Here is a 14,290-nt window from a genome sequence, read left to right on the forward strand (position 1 = left end):
TTGTCCATGGGAGCATGGGAATGGACAGAACTTTCCAGGAAACGATATGGCCTATTCTGGAGCTAGGGCAAATGAATGTGAGCAGTAAGAAGTGGGCATGAAACATAGAATCCTTGAGCACAAAGAGACCTCATACCAAAGACATTATTTTACAGAAGCAGAAATAGACCAGAGAAGAAAGGGGATTTTCCTAAAGACACACAGCAGAGTGGACGTGACACCTTCCCTTCAATAACACACACTTTTTAAGGCAGAAGGGCTGACAAAGGAGGGTGCCAAGGGATTATTCATTCTCTCTGGTCTAGGGAGAGTGACGACAAGAGACCTCTCCCCTAAGATGTGTTATTTATCTTCCTTGAGCCACATCTACAAAACAGGGATGGTACTCACACCTCCCTCACTGTGTATTGTCAGGTTTAAATGGGACAGGTTTAGATAAAATGCCTGTCCCATAGCAGGTGCTTCATAGACATCATTTCCTCTCACCCTCCTGAGTAGCTGTGTGACCCCAAAGAAGTGACAGGGGTCATTCTGCTTTCACTTGGCCGGGGGTTACAATCATATAAACAAGACTGCGGCTTCTTACCCGCGATGAGTCACAGGCTGCTTTCCAGCACAGATTCAATTCATCTGGAGACAGTTCTAATGATTTCAGACCCTGGGCTCTTTCAGCCCCAAGGCCTCAGGCCACTACCACATATCCCATGCCAAACTGGCCCCTTATAACAAATGTGAAGAAAACACAGAAAAGAGGAGAAGACAAAAAAAAATATTAAGTATAAAAGAAAGTTTCGCCCCATTCTCCAGGAGTCAGGTGGTGGGTGGGTGGGTGGAGAGATGGCCAGGGCATGGTGGGAAGGGCCCCAGTGAATTGTACCCTTGGTGCAGGGAACCCACAAACAGAGACACCAGCCTTGTTTCCCATCACTGCGAAGCCATCATGACCTTCAAACAGCTCGCAGGGCGGGGCCCTTCACATCTTCTGAGTCCTGATATGACTGAGCATCCATTATACAACCATGCTGTGAACAACTTGGTCTCAGTCCTCGACCACAATCTCAATTTCGGGGCATCCCTGATCTCTCTCTGCAGAGAGATTCAGAAGAGGCCCCAGAGATAGTAAAAGTTGGGGGATGGTGGGAGTTATTTTTTGCTGCTGTTTTTTTCCGATTCACACCACCATGTGATAATGGGACCTTTCCCTTTCTCTGGGGGTGAACCTTGCAAAACCACCCAAAGTCAGACCAGGAAGCGACCCCCAAAGTTTCTGGGATTTAGTCTTCTGCCTTCTACAAGGTGAAATGGCAAACCTAATAAGGACAAAATCCTGGCTCTTCCAGAACTGATAGAAATGTAGACCCTGCCAGGTGCAGTGGCTCACACCAATAATCCCAACACTTTGGGAGGTCGACATGGGTGGATCATCTGAGGTCAGGAGTTCGAGACCAGCCTTGCCAACATGGTAAAACCCTATTTCTACTAAAAATACCAAATTTAGCCCGGTGTGGTGGTACACACCTGTAATCCCAACTACTCAGGAGGCTGAGGCAGGAGAATCGCTTGAACCTGGGAGGCAGAGGTTGCAATGAGCCGAGATTGCACCACTGCACTCCAGTCTGGGTGACAGAGCAAGACTCTGTCTCCAAATAAAAAATGTAGACCCTGAATAGAAGCCCTTTGTTTCTCTGACACATTGGAGTTTACAAATCCTGTTTATGAAAATGATCAGAAGAGAGCTGCTCTGCCTCAAGCCTGTGCAAGAGGCCAGGGCCCTTTCTGTTCAGCCATTCCCTGATTTCTGGGATGATATCTACATGAACTTAAGTTTTGTCAATGGGGAAATTGAGGTCAGAGAACATAAAATGATTCTAGGCAATCCAATGAGAAAACCGTGGGATTTTAGACTGTCTAAAGACTCACTCTAAACCCCAGGACTCTGAATGCCTTCCAAGTCGATAATCTGGACGTAGTAATCTTCCTCCTTTTCGAAAGATCACAAGATAAAGAAGTGGTTGTAAACCTGGACACCAGAGGCATCCCAGTCCTGGACACTGTCAGCAGGTGAGGCAGGGACTTCCGCTGTTCTCTAAAGAAGTGAGATTTCAGCTGCAAGGCTGTGACCCAAGGAACCAGCAGAGGAATCTTAATCTCAACATCATCTCCTTTATTAGAAGCCATCATTCTGCCCACAGGAACCATTGTCCCATGTGATTCAAACTAACAGGACATCAGTAAAAACAGCTATCATTTAATTAAAAAAAAAAAAAAAAACACGATGAACTGACAGGACAAGAATCTCCGGACTGCCCCTTCTAAGATCTAGTTGGCCTCTGATGGAAGGGGATTCAAGGCAGTCCTGGGGAGCCCTTCCATCTCACAGCTGTTGATGCCTGTGGCCAATACCTTCAATCTCTCACCCATCCTGAATTTTTTTTTTTTTTTTTTAAGACACAGCCTTGCTGTGGCACCCAGACTGGAGTGCAGTGACACAATCACAGCTCACTGCAGCTTTGATTTCCCAGGCTCAAGTGATCCTCCCACCTCAGCCTCCTAAGTAGCTGGGACTACAGGCATGTACCACCACACCCAGTTAATTTTTTAACTTTTTGTAGAGACAGAGTCTCACTATGTAGCCCAGAGTGGTCTTGAACTCCTGAGGAGCTGAGACTCCAGGCATCTGCCACCACACCCAGCTAATTTTTTAATATTTTGTAGAGACAGGGTCTCGCTATGTAGCCAGAGTGGTCTTGAACTCCTGGATCCAAGCATTCCTCCCACCTCGGCCTCCCAAAGTGCTGGGATTACAGGCACGAACTGCTGCACCCGACCCTGAATTCGAAATGGAGTGAAATCACAAACCATGAACTAGTAAAAATAAGGCACTCTCTTTAATGTATTTCAGCATAAGCCATGGAGGAAGGGGATAAAAAGGTGGAAACAAAATGAGACAGGCTCCAGATCCATTTAGCAAACTTATGGAGGTTAGGCTGGGTATACTCAAGTGACAAGAAAATGAAACAGCTATTGTTCCCTGGGGCAATGTTATAGAACATCTTATTCTGTCTTCTGAAAGCAGAGCTAGAATACGTTTTTTTTTTTTTTTTTTTTTTGAGACGGAGTCTCGCTCTGTCGCCCAGGCTGGAGTGCAGTGGCGCAATCTCGGCTCACTGCAAGCTCCGCCTCCCAGGTTCACGCCATTCTCCTGCCTCAGCCTCCCGAGTAGCTGGGACTACAGGCGCCCGCCACTGCGCCCGGCTAATTTTTTCTATTTTTAGTAGAGACGGGGTTTCACCATGGTCTCGATCTCCTGACCTTGTGATCCGCCCGCCTCGGCCTCCCAAAGTGCTGGGATTACAGGCGTGAGCCACCGCGCCCGGCGAGAATATGTTTTTAACTAATGCATCTGCAACTGGCCAGTTACCACTTAAAGAGACATGAGCTATAAAGGAGGTAATCCCATCCAGGGTGCAGACAACCAGGATGAGGACCCAGGGTTCTTAGTGGCCCCCAAGTCTCAAGTAGGTAAGCCTCTTTCCTCTTATGAACCTCAGCATTCCCCAGAATTGCATAGTGGGAAAGGCATTTAGGTAAATTTTTATCTTCAGACACCCTTGCTCTGACGTTCTCTGGGATTTGATGATGGTCACATTTGGCTTGCTCTAAAACAGAATCAGAAAGAACAGGCAGGCCCCCAGAGTTCAGCCCCTCCAACATGGGTCTGTTTCAGTGCCCTGGACATTGGCACTGTGGATACCAAGGAATTGGATCTAACTTTGCTTGTGTTTAACCCGAGTAAGCAAACAAAGCATTTAACTTTGTGTTTAAGATTTAGAAAATTTGCCAGAATCACTTTTATTTCTTCTACAAAAGGAAAATGACCAAGTCAGGCCAGGCACCATCATTCATGCCTATAATCCCAGCACTTTGGGAGGTCAAAGAGGGAAGATCATTTGAGGCCAGAAGTTCAAGACCAACCTGGCCAACATGGCAAAACCTCATCTCCACAAAAAATACAAAAAATATATATATATATATATTAGCTGGGCATAGTGGTATACACCTGTAATCTCAGCTGTTCAGGAGGCTGAGGCATAAGAAGTGCTTGCACCTGGGAGGTGGAGGTTGAGTGAGCTGAGATGGCACCACTGCACCCCAGCCTGGGTGATAGAGTGAGACTGTCTCAAAAAAAAGAAAAAAGAAAAGGAACATGACAAAGTGAGTGGTTCTTCCTAATACCATCAAAACAATTGAGTTTTTTTTTTCTCACATTTATTACTCAATCTCTTGCGTAAACTATTATGAAGTGTAAAATCAATGTTCAAATTAACAATGTTTTAATTTTTACTCTAACCATCATTTTATGACATACATAAATATGTAAGGATTATTTTGAAGATCTTTAAAACAACTAATGGTAAAGAATCTTCCCTATATATAACAGAAAACTAAATTATCCTCTTTTCTGGCTGGAATCACGGAATATGTCAAAAAGAAGGAGGTTCCTGCTGTGCTAGAAACCCTTAAGAAAAAGTCAAGGAATTTGCAGAACTGAAGATAAAGTGCCTGAGAATGAAGTTTGCCCAAAAGATGCTTCTAAAGGCAAGGAGGAAGCTTATCTATGAAAAAGCAAAGCACTATCATAAGTAATATAGGCAGATGTATAGAACTGAGATTCGAATGGCTAGGGTGGCAAGAAAAGCAGACAACTATGTACCTGCAGAACTGGCGTTTGCCATCAGAATCAGAGGTATCAATGGTGTGAGCCCAAAGGTCTGAAAGGTGTTGTAGCTTCTTTACCTTCGTCAAATCTTCAGTGGAACCTTTGTGAAGCTCAACAAGTCTTCAATTAACATGCTGTGGATTGTAGAACCATATATTGCATGTGGGTACCCAAATCTGAAGTCGGTAAATGAACTAATCTATAAGTGTGGTTATGGCAAAATCAATAAGAAGCGAATTGCTTTGACAGATAACGCTTTGACTGCTCAATCTCTTGGTAAATACGGTATCATCTGCATGGAGGATCTGATTCATGAGATCTACACTGTTGGAAAATGCTTCAAATAAGCAAATAACTTCCTGTGGCCCTCCAAACTATCCTATCCAGAAGGTGGAATGAAGAAAAAGACCACCCATTTTGTAGAAGGTGGAAATGCTGACAATGGGGAGGACCAGATCAACAGCCTTCTTAGAAGAATGAATGAAGGTGTCTACCATGATGATTTTTCTAATCCGGTCAGTTAATAAGTAACTGCTCTTGAATTGAAAGAAAAAAAAAAAAAGGAAAACTCAATTATCAAACCTAGTTTTATCTCCTTTAAAATTTGTATCTTATTTAAAGAATATATTACCAGAAGTCTAGAGAACCATGAAGCCTGGATTAAAATGCAGTGAGCTGAGATCGTGCCACTGCACTCCAGAGCCTGGGTAACGGAGCGAGACTCCGTCTCAAAAAAAAAAAAAAAAGGATTCTTAAAACTTTTTCCAGCTGAGCACGGTGGCTCACGCCTGTAATCCCAGCACTTTGGGAGGCTGAGGTGGACCAACATGGTGAAACCCCATCTCTATTAAAAACACACACACACAAAAAAAATTAGCCAGGCATGGTGGCAGGTGCCTGTAATCCCAGCTACTCGGGAGGCTGAGGCAGGAGGATGGCTTGAACCCGGGAGGCAGAGGTTGCAGTGAGCTGAGATCGTGCCACTGCACTCCAGACTGGGTGACAGAGTGAGACTTTGTCTCAAAAAAAAAAAAAAAAAAAAAAAAAGAAACAACAACAACAAAAACTTTTTCCTTAGCCTTCTTTCTTGCTGACAAGTTCTATAGTACTTAGAAATTGCCCAAGAGAAATTCCTACTTCTGATGTGTTTTGTTTTTGGTTTGCTTTTGTTTTTTTCCTGACTTGGCAGAGATGGGACTGAAACACATGTCCCTTGCTTCTCAGTTCAGTTCTCAGGCCACGGCACAACTGTTTTCATGTTATAAGCCTAGGACCTCTGAAAAGCCTTCTCATCTCCAAAATAGACTCTTCCCAACCCCAAAATAAAGCTTAAGAAGCCTTTCACAATGACTCACTCAGAAGCAAAGTTCCCCAACAGAGAAGCAAGTCATGAAATAAACACCCCACAAGCTCCAAGCACCCGCTGTGTGCCATGGGCAGTCTCCAAGCCAGGAGGGCCTCAGAGAACAGTAGAGCCATGGGAAACTGCTCTCTCGTGTTTACTTTCCCCTTGTATTGGACATGATCAAGAGAACTTCCTCCCCTGTCTGCCTTTTTTTGCTGCCTTTCCATCCAGCCCTCCATTCATTCAGTCATCCATCAACAATAGATTGGATCCATTAAGGCCCCAACTTTCCTTCCACCCTACACCCATGTCATAGATATAAAAGTGAGGTGTCCTCCTATTCTGTCTCTAGGCCCCAGCCATGTGTCTTATTTGAGCCAGCAGAAAATCAGAGAACATGACACAAACAGAGGCAAGAAAAATTACTAGTATGTTCCTACTTATCCCTTGTAGCCTCTTCCATGGGCATAAGCCAGCCTGCTGGGAGATGAGAGGCATGAACCAGGGTCAGGTCACCCAGTTGTCCCAGCTATGCCCATTATAGACCATCCAGTAGCCAGACAACTCCCCAGATGTATGACCAACCCCAACCAATTTCAGCAGAACTGGCTGGCCATCCTGAGCACGAGAGCAAGAAATAGACGTTGCCGTAAGCCACTGAGGTTTTTTATTTATGACTAAGCATTACTGTGGCAATAAATCATCTCTACATTCCAGCTAGCAGGAAGGAGGAAGGACAAAAGAATGTTTCCAGAAGTCACACAGGATGCTATCAGTTATTTGTCATGGGCAAGAACTCAGTCTCACAGCTGCCTCTACTGCAGAGAAGATTGGAAAATAATGGTCTTTATTCCAGACAGTCATATTTCCAGCCACAAATTGCAAGTTCTATTATTAAGGGAGAAGTGGAGAAAGGAAATTGGGAAACAATGAGAAGTCTCTGCCGCAAGTGCAGACAGGTTTGGGATCAAACAGATCTAGGTCCATACTGCAACTCAACCAGGGACTCAACTTACGACCTTGGACAAAATGTTTCCTTCGGGGGGCCTCAGTGTTCCTATCTATACAGTGGGAGCAAGGGAGAGTTAGTCTGCATGGGCTCTTAAGCTTCTCCTGGCTCTTTCCTTGCTAGAAATCAGAGTGAAGATTTTGAAGGGGTTGACCTTCCATCAGATGCTAGCAAAGATGTACCTATTTATACACCTAGGTGAAATTGCCCTTCAGTCTGAAAGTATTTAGTGAACAAAAAGGCCAACATCTAGCAGAAACTTGTGTTGGAAAAAGATCTGCCTGGGCTCGCTCTTGCTGCTTTTCAAGTTACACAGAAGCAGTTGTCTGGGGCAGGCATCTAGCACACTAAGGCCTCTAGCTATAACCCTCAGGTGCCCAGTAGAGGTCAGAGAACAAAGATCCAATTATGTTGCTCAACTCCTGCCTGGGACTCCATCTAAGGAAGCAGAGACCCAAAAAGATATGGAAAAGGAGTGGTCAGATAGTCGAATTCCAGCCAGGCAACATTTATATGGTCCTGTTTGGAATAGGAACAGAGAAAACTACATTTTAATTTACTGCCATCAAATTACATAACCCACATGTATACTTTATAAAGAGGAAAGAAACCTTTACTCAGAGTCTAATTACAGCTTTCTAAAAGTCCTATAAAGCCGTATGGTTCTGCAATGAAAGAAACTTCCCACTTTATATTTGATAAATCAGACTTACGTAATTTACAACTCAAGAATCCTCTTACTCTTACTCTAAACCTCAAGTATTTTATCTCCTCTTGAGGAAAAAAAATTCAAAATAGCACTGAAGCCCAGGGCCAGCAGAATACTCTATCTGCCACAAAATTCATGACTGTCCTGAATTTTGTAAGAAATGCATGAATTATAACAACAAAACAGCAACATTAGGTATTGAGTGTTTACTCTGTGCCCAAAACTTTGAGTTCAATGTTTCAATGAATCCTCAAAAAGCCATTAGGCATTACGATGCCACTTACAGGCATGGACACTGAAGCTCAGAGAAGCCACATAAGTCATCCATGGTCACACAGCTAACATATGATGAACTGGGATATCATCTTAGATAGTTGTCTCCACAGCAAAGCACTTGGCACAGTGTCTTACACATAGTTAACATCACAAATGTTACTATTATGCTTAATCCCCTTAAAATGATTCCTGCCAGTCAGGCACAGTGGCTCACACCTACAATCCCAGCACTTTGGGAGGCTGAGTTGGGTGTATCACTTGAGGTCAGGAGTTTGAGACCAGCCTGACCACTGTGGTGAAACCCTGTCACTGCTAAAAATACAAAAAGTAGACAGGCGTGGTGGCAGGCACCTGTAATCCCAGCTACTCGGGAGGCTGAGGCAGGAGAATCCTTGAACCCCAAGGGCGGAGGTTGCAGTGAGCCAATATCATGCCATTGAGCTCCAGTCTGGGCAACAGGAGACTCAGCCTCAAAAATAAATAAATAAATACATAAATACATAATTTAAAAAATAATTAAAATAAAAATAAATTTTTAAAAAATGATTCCCACCTATATTGGGGCAAGGTGGTCCCACAGATTCCTTAACCCACAGCGTCTAGATGATTTTCATTGGCAAACCCATAATTTTTCCTGTAAGTTTCCCACATCCCTGCCAAAGTCAGAAGATTTGTCTTATTTTATTTGTTTCTGAGAATGCTGATTTCACTTTTTAGGGTTTCATCAGGACAATCTTAAGAAATAATCTCCTCTGGCCAGACGCAGTGGCTCAAGCCTGTAATCCCAGCACTTTGAGAGGCTGAGGCGGGAGAATCGCTTGAGTCCCAGAGTTAGAGACCAGCCTGGGCACCATAGTGAGACTCCATCTCTACAAAAAAATAGAAAAAATTAGCCGGGTGTGGTGGTGCATGACTTTAGTTCTAGCTACCCAGGAGGCTGAGGTGGGAGGACCACTTGAGCCAGGGAAGAAGAGACTGCAGTGAGCCATGATAGTTCCACTGCACTTCAGCCTGGGCAACTGAGCAATATCCTGTCTCAAAAAAAAAAAAAAAGAGAGAGAGAGAGAAAAGAAAAGAAAAAAATATATATCTTCCATATCTCTGGAAATTAGCACACTGTCTTGAAATCAGTTATAAGGCTGCATAGAGAATCATCATGAACAAGCTTTTGAGTTTCATGAGCACAAAAGCATAGACAGGTGGGTGGCTACTGAAAGGCAGAACAGTGTGTCATCGGGGAAGGCACAAGTCTTTCCAAGATACAGCACACCGTGCAGTTCAACATGTAACTTCATACATGCCAGCTCTTCTTGCCCTGAGCAAGGTGGGAATTGTGGGTGCCATTTTAAAGATTAGCAAATGAGACTCAGAGAAGGAAAATGATTTGCCCCGCGTGGGAAAGGCAGAAGTCTGACTCCAACTAGGGGTGGGTAGCATGTTTGGCCATGGACATTCCAGATGACTTGGTGACAAGAAGAAAGCATGTGTGGAAGGAAAGGGAAGCCATATTGACTCTGAATTACATGTTGCCCTACACTGTGGCGGCTCCTTCCTCCTTCTCTTCCAAAAGGGAAGAACCAAACACATCACCAAGAGGAATGCCCACCAGGTGCTCCTGAGAGATGACCTGCACTGTAATACTGTTCCATGGGCCATCTAGTAGGAGAGAGAGCCTTGGAAAGGGACAGGCACCACCTCTTCGGAACCTAAGCCCTTTCCAGTGCTGCCCAAGAAGGCTCAGAGTGATGCTCTCTAGCTCCACTCTACAGCAAATAATAGCACTGTGAAGTTTCACTGTAATAAAGAGATGATTCAGTGATTACTCAGAGAAACCATAGAATTTCAGAGATGCGCTCCTTAACCACAAACGTGTACAGCAATGCCAGCTTCTTCTCCCTGCTGCAGCCTTCGCATTTGGGGTCAGATCTGAGTAATAAATGACATCCTAAATGACTGGTGACAGTGTTCACTCTTCCTTCCTCCCCAGCCCCACCACACTCAGAACTCAGCCACTGTGGCAAAATTTTAATACAAAGCCTTCAACAAGAGCAGTGAAACTTGTCTTCTCTTCATTTTCTCACAAGCCTCAAACTGATACTGGAAATTTTTTTCTCTGTCTCCAGTGTAATCGAAAAATATATTTTTATTAAGCAGAAATCCAAAAGTCAAGCCTATTTTTAGAATGGGAAATTACATTACAGAGGATGATTTTTTTTTCCAAAAGGTTTGTAAGTATCAACTATGTAAGAGCCACAGAAGGGTTTTGTTTGTGACAATCACCTCGGGGCTTTGAAGAGAGCTTAGGGGCTGGGATTCTTGGAAATCAACAATCTGAAGTCGTTTGAAAGAATAAACCAAATTTCCAGCTCAAAAAGCATGGACAAGTGATGAGTTTACATCCATAATGATGCCCTCCCACAGCTTCTTAGGAGGGAAACAAAAACCATCCCATGACATTTATTATGTAGGTCATGGATACAATGGCTGTGACAGTTAATTGTATAAGTCAACTTGACAGGATCATGAAATGTTCCGCTATCTGGTTAAACATTATTTCTGGGTATGTCAGGAATAGATCAGCCTTTGAATCAGTGAACTAAGTAAACTGGTTTGCCCTCCTCCGTGGGGGTGGGCAGCATCCAATCTGTTGGAGGCCTGAACAGAACAAAAGGGCAGAGAAAGGGAGGAGTCAACCTCTCCCTGCCTGACTGCCTTAACTTGGACATCCATCTTCAACTGCCCTCGGCACTCAAAGTCCTCAGGCCTTCTGACTCACACTGGACTGTATACCATTGGCTTTCCAACTTGTAGATGATAAGACATATATACAAACGGAGAGAGAAAGACAGAGGCCGAGAGAAAGAGAGACTGAAAGAGGGAGGGAGGGGAGGGAGGGAGAAGCAGGGAGAGGGAGGGAGAGACAGAGAGGGAGGGAGAGACAGAGAGGGAGGGAGAGAGAGGGACAGAGAGAGAGGGACAGAGAGAGAGGGACAGAGAGAGAGGGACAGAGAGAGAGGGACAGAGAGAGAGGGACACCAAGCAAGGGAGAGAAGCCAAGAGAGAGAGAGAAGCCGAGAGAGAGAGAGACGCCGAGAGAGAGAGAGACGCCGAGAGAGAGAGAGACGCCGAGAGAGAGAGAGACGCTGAGAGAGAGAGAGAGACGCTGAGAGAGAGAGAGAGACGCCGAGAGAGAGAGAGACACTGAGAGAGAGAGAGAGACGCTGAGAGAGAGAGAGAGACGCCGAGAGAGAGAGACACAGAGAGAGAAAGAGAGAGAGGAAAGCAGGATCCTAGTGGTTCTGGTTTTCTGGAGAACCCTAACACAATGATGTACCTCAAAAGAGTGTTTTCTAAACCCCATTTATTCACACATCACTGTGATTCTAACCTCTATTCTTATTTCCTTAATATTTTTCTTTAAACAATATTATTCTTTTACATTAAAACAAAGGTACATATCACTACCATAAATAGCAAAGATCAATACAAAAATAAACATAACAAAAACAAAACAATGAGCTTAAATTCTAGCCTGATGCCATCACCTGCCAAAGACTCAGAGCCTGCCTGCTGTTCTCTTTTTATTGTGAGGGAGGTCAGCAACTGTTTGAAGGCATTACTGAGTGGGTAGCATCCAGCTACATTTAGGTAATTGAAAGGACTAAAAAGGAAGTCACTACTTCATGTTGCGAACCAGTGCTATAGAATGTCATGTCTATGTTTGGCCTTAAATTTCCCCACTTCTCATCAGGGGACTGGGACCCACACTGCAGGAAAATATTTCACTGATGCCTTCACCTAGCAAGAGCTCTAATTACTCTCTGATTAATCAGAGAGTAATTAGAGCTCTTGTTCACAAACAGAAATGGAATGAAATAAATTCGTTCAACCATCATGGAAAAGTGTGGTGATTCCTCAAAGAACTAAAAACAGAACTACCATTCAACCCAGCAATCCCATTACTGGGTATACACCCAAAGGAATATAAATCGTTCTATCATAAAGACACATGCACATCTATGTTCATTGCAACACTATTTGCAATAGCAAAAACATGAATCAACCTAAATGTCTATCAGTGGTAGCCTGGATAAAGAAAATGTGGTATATATGCATGATGAAATACTATGCAACCATTAAAAAGAATATGATCATGTCCTTTGCAGGAACATGGATGGAGCTGGAGATCAGTATCCTTAACAAGTGAATGCAGCAACAGAAAACCAAATACTGCATGCCCTCACTTGTAAGTGGGAGCTAAATAATGAATATACATGGACATAAAGAACGGAACAACAGACACTGGGGACTCCTTGAGAGTGGGGGGTGGGGAGAGGGAGAGGATCAGAAAAAATACCTATTAGGTACTATGCTTAGTACCTGGGTGATGAAATAATCTGTACACCAAACCCCTAAGACATGAGTTTACCTACATAACAAACCTGCACATGTACCCCTGAACTTAAAATTAAAAATTTTTTTAAAAGAAGAAAGGAGAGTGAGTGATCTGTCCTCCCTCTCACATGGACAGTACTTCGTAGATAAAAAGAGATCTTGTGCCCTGTATCTCACTTAACCACTCTGTGTAACAAACCACCCAAACGTTCAGTGACAACAGTCAGTTTTCATCACTTTCTTAGCTGTGAGTAGCATGGAGGCCCAGGGATCTCAGCTGGGCCTAGCTGGGTACTTGCCTGGAATGACTCTGATCTATGTTTCTCATTGTCCTCTAGGGACTAATAGGTTAGTGGGGGCATACTTTTTCTTGGCACTGGCAGAAGAGCAAGATCATAATTGGCAGCACAGGGAAACTTTTAAGGCGTAAGCTTAGAACTCTAATACTATTCTTCTCCCCACAAGCCATTGGCCAAAGCAAGTTACTTAGTCAAATCCAAAATCAAAAGCATGGAAACACATACTGTCCACAATGAGGCCATGGCAAAGGTATAACCATAGGCAGGGATAAAGAATTGGGAACAACAGTTCAATCCATCACACTCAATATCTCCTTTGATCTTTCTGGAAACCTCTATTTGAGTATCCTTTAGAGCCAAATGCAACATGATCAGAACTAAATTTAAATTCTTAACATTTATGATCAGTTGATTCTCAACAAGAGTACAATGACCATTTAATGGGGGAAAGAATAGTGTTTTCAACAAATGGTGCTGGGACAACTAGTTAGCTCCACACAAAACAATGAAGTTGGACCCCACCTCATACCATATATAAAAATTAACTCAAAATGGATGATACACCTACATGTAAGAGCTAAAGCTATACAACTCTTAGAAGAAGACATAAGAGTAAATTAGGCCAGGTGTGGTGGCTCATGCCTGTAATCCCAGCATTTTGGGAGGCCAAGGCAGGTAGATAACCTGAGGTCGGGAGTTCAAGACCAGTCTGACCAACATGGTGAAACCCCGTCTCTACTAAAACTACACAAAATTGGCCAGGTGTGATGGTGTGCACCTGTAATCCCAGCCATTTGGGAGGCTAAGGTGGGAGAATTGCTTGAACCCAGAAGGTGGAGGTTGCAGTGAGCCAAGATCATGCCACCACACTCCAGCCTGGGCAACAAAGTGAGACTCCATCTCAAAAAAAAAAGAAGACAGGAGTAAATAAATCTTTATGACCTTGGGTTAGACAACTGGTTTGTTAGATGTAACACCAAAAGCGCAAGCATCAAAAGAAAAAAAGAGATAAATCTAACATCAAAATTTAACATGTTTTGTTTCAAAGGACACTATAACTATTAAGAAAATGAAAAGACAATGCACAGAATGCAAGACATATTTGCAATCCATAGATCTGATAAAGGTCTAGTATACAGAATATATTTTTAAAGCTCTTAAGACTCCACACTAGAAAGACAACTCAATTTCTTAAAGGGCAAAGGATTTGAATAAACATTTCTCTAAACAGGATATGAAAATGGCCAATACATACATAAAACGATGCTCAACATCATTAGTCATTAAGAAAATACAAATCAAAACCACAATGAGATAGCACTTAAAACGCACTGGGCTGAAATTAAAAAGACAATAAAAAGGGACATCAAGGATGTGAAAAGACTGGAACCTTCACACATTGCTGGCGCATTGCAGAATGGTGCAGCACCTTTGGAAAAAGTTTGACAATTCCTCAAAATGTTAAACATAGAATTATCATATGACTTAGCAATTTCACTTCTAGGTATATAGTCAAGAGAAATAAAAATATCCGTCC

At 43.3% G+C, this 14,290-nt stretch overlaps 1 pseudogene; it reads left to right on the forward strand.

The window, feature by feature from the left end:
* The first annotated feature begins 4,258 nt into the window (after positions 1–4,258).
* Positions 4,259–5,536, forward strand: LOC102117779 (large ribosomal subunit protein uL30-like; annotated as a pseudogene).
* Positions 5,537–14,290: the final 8,754 nt, after the last annotated feature.

The sequence above is a fragment of the Macaca fascicularis genome, chromosome 15, assembly GCF_037993035.2.
Source record: "Macaca fascicularis isolate 582-1 chromosome 15, T2T-MFA8v1.1".
Taxonomy (NCBI): domain Eukaryota; kingdom Metazoa; phylum Chordata; class Mammalia; order Primates; family Cercopithecidae; genus Macaca; species Macaca fascicularis.